The sequence below is a fragment of the Morone saxatilis genome, unplaced genomic scaffold (assembly GCF_004916995.1).
Source record: "Morone saxatilis isolate NCDOM2014 unplaced genomic scaffold, NCSU_SB_2.0 Contig5, whole genome shotgun sequence".
In the NCBI taxonomy this organism is placed as follows: domain Eukaryota; kingdom Metazoa; phylum Chordata; class Actinopteri; family Moronidae; genus Morone; species Morone saxatilis.
The window spans coordinates 11,592,324-11,595,094 of NW_023340095.1; the positions used below are offsets into that span (position 1 = coordinate 11,592,324).

At 46.8% G+C, this 2,771-nt stretch overlaps 1 protein-coding gene across 1 annotated transcript in view; it reads left to right on the forward strand.

The window, feature by feature from the left end:
- Positions 1–321: 321 nt before the first annotated feature.
- Positions 322–2,771, forward strand: part of zgc:158316 (uncharacterized protein LOC790929 homolog) — a gene marked incomplete at its 3' end in the record, with an annotated part of 38,278 nt that continues 35,828 nt past the window's right edge. The window contains exon 1 of the mRNA XM_035676959.1: positions 322–535. The remainder of the gene's footprint in view (positions 536–2,771) is intronic.

A 2,771-nucleotide genomic window follows, 5' to 3' on the forward strand; every position in this document is an offset into this window, starting at 1 on the left:
TATATATGTTCTTAATATATGTTGTTTGTATATCTGGAGTTTGTAACAAAAATAATTTCCCCCTGGGATTATTAAAGTATTTCTGATTCTGATTCTGATAGTTAAATATGATATAATAATACAATTACTAATTAATGAATTAAATCCACTCAATCAGGGGTCGTCAGTGTACTCAGTCAGACAAAAACGAGTCTCTTGAGGAGCCACTGGGTTAAGGCTCAAGGTTGGTGGTGAGTTTTCCGACAGCCGTGAAGGCACCAGTGTCTTTCTGCTCACCAAAGAGCTCCGAGTTCCGCTCAGTCTGGCCAATCGTGTCCCGCTGTGGTTCAGCACCATTGCAGTGTGGAGAGATCATACGGAGGTGCTGTGCTCACACAGACACACACAGAAAGAGAGAGAGAGAGAGAGGGATCGTTTGGAGGAAAAGATACTCGACCTGGGTGACCGTTCCGGGGCAAAAAAACACCACCACCCCCCTACACTTCCCCCTGATACAGTCCCCGCTTGACATTGCCGTAACCAGCTTCAGTCGGGGGTGAGTACTTCAATGTTAGCTGGCAAAACAATCCGATTTTTTAATTTTTTTTAGGTAGTCGCAGTCAGGTGCTGCTGGTGGTGACTTGGAAACATCCTCAGCTCTGTTGTTGTGGATGTAAACCGAGGAGGCTTCAGCGTTAGCGAAGGGATCGGAGGAGGAAGAGGAGGAGGGGGAGAGAGAGAGAGAGAGAGAGCTGGCCAGTGTCTTTTAGCTTATGCTTCGGCGTCGGAGCCAGGCATTTCGTTTCGGCCTGGTCACGACTGGTGGGGAAAGACCGAGGCTGAGGATGCCCACCGGCTGCAGGCTGTAACGGGGCACGCTGACTGACTGCACGCCGAGCTAAGGTGGCTAACGTTGACGTTACAGGTTCAAGCTGTCGTGGCAGCGGCGTCGTCAGCTGGTTGGCTTGTTAACTCAACTGGTTAATGTAATTATCTGCGTAGAAACGTGTGTTAGTTTACACGTTAGCCAGCTTAAGGTATCTGCCACTTCATATATTAGATATTTACTCTTTAGTCACTCGAAGTTGAAGTGTATTTAAACGCTGCAGCTTGTTTGTTCAAGCGTTTTATTTTGAAAGTTATAAGCGGAAGTGGCAGCTTTGCACCCTTTGTGGGCTTTATGTGTGACTTTATTTAATGCTAAAAGCAGCAGTAACATATGAGGGGTGGGTCTGTTTAGTAAAGCTTGCCTCAGAGGAGCTGCTGTGGAGTTAAAATCACTGTAATGTAAAGAGGGTTCACTCTCTGAATAGCCTCTGCTGTATGGGAAGTTAACCTGAGTGGCCAGTTAGTGACTTCTTATTTCTCTCTGGTTTGTAGTTAGTCGTCCTACCAGCATGTCTGAGTTTGCACCATCACATATGTGTCCATGTTTCAGGTGTGTTGGATATGTTAAAAATAACAGGAGAGGTTTTAATTCACAGTTGTAGCAGTAAACAAAGGCGAGAGTGCACACAGTGTTTGGACAGTGTTGGAGCCTGATGGCGATGGAGCTTTCCACCCAGAAACTTTTCATCTTGGTAGCTGTTTTCAACCCCAGTGCAGAATTCGGCTGAGACAAGGATCTCACTTTTCACACTGCTTTTTAATAAACTATGCTTGGACAGAACTGTATTTTATGTCAGACCAGTCAAGTGCTCAAAGTTACCAGCGACCAACGCTTGTCACAACATCAACATCACTAGTTCATTCCTCTCTGCTCTGCCAAGCCGAGCTTATTTCTGCCAAGTTGCTTTCTAGTTGAAGTTTCGATGTTGACGCGCCGCTGTTTATCTGTACGTTGAATGAAATGCTGCTTGGAGTGATATTGGACATGAGAAGTGAACTACCCCTCAAATAATGGCGCCATGGGCAAAGATGCAGAGCTGAAGATCCAGATAATTCCATGCCATCTGCTACTCATCCTCACATCCTCATCCTCTTCTTGCCTCCTTTCCGTGCTCTATCTCTGCCACCATGTGTTTTGGGACTAGGCTATCATCAGAGCTGCGGCCTATTTTTGACTGAAACTCCATTTACCCACTTAATCTGTGTCTCCGTCTGCCCGAGTTGAGTTTCTTTTATTGCTCAGTGTTACAAATGGCAGCTTGTACAGTCTTTGATGAGCGGAAGGCAGTAAAAAAAAAAAGTATCAGATCATATTGTGCAGTTGGTGAATTGACTTATCAAAGAGTATACTGTAGTTGCGGGGCATTTGCAGCAGATGTGAGCTTATTGAAGACAGATCTAAACCAAAACAAATCTAACCGTAACTGTATCTAGCCCCAGAGTGTGTTGCCTCCCTCCCACCTATGGTGATGCACACGCCTAGGGGATCAAAGCTGTAATTAGCCTGCCATGGATTAACAGTGGGGACTATTTTCCACTGTACTCGCTCCCACAGAGCGTGAGGATCACACAGGCAGCCGGCCCCCCCTTGCCCTTCCTCTTCTTCCAGTTCGAAACATCCAGCACTTCTTAAATTGATTATAGTATTTTCCTTTTGTTTGTTGTCATTCGGCACCTAAATCGGTTGTTGATGTGCGTACAAGTCGGCAGTGGAGTCGGTCTCGTCGGTCTTGGGGATCAGCTGGATATGTAGTTGGCATGCAGAGAGTGGTGCTGCTGACTCACCGCACTGCCAGGTATGAGGTCTGTCTGTGTGCCGGCTGTCTCCATGATGTACAGTACGTCTTCCACCCCCCCGCCCCCCGCGCGCTCAGAGCCTTGTCTCCCTGTCAGCCACACACGAG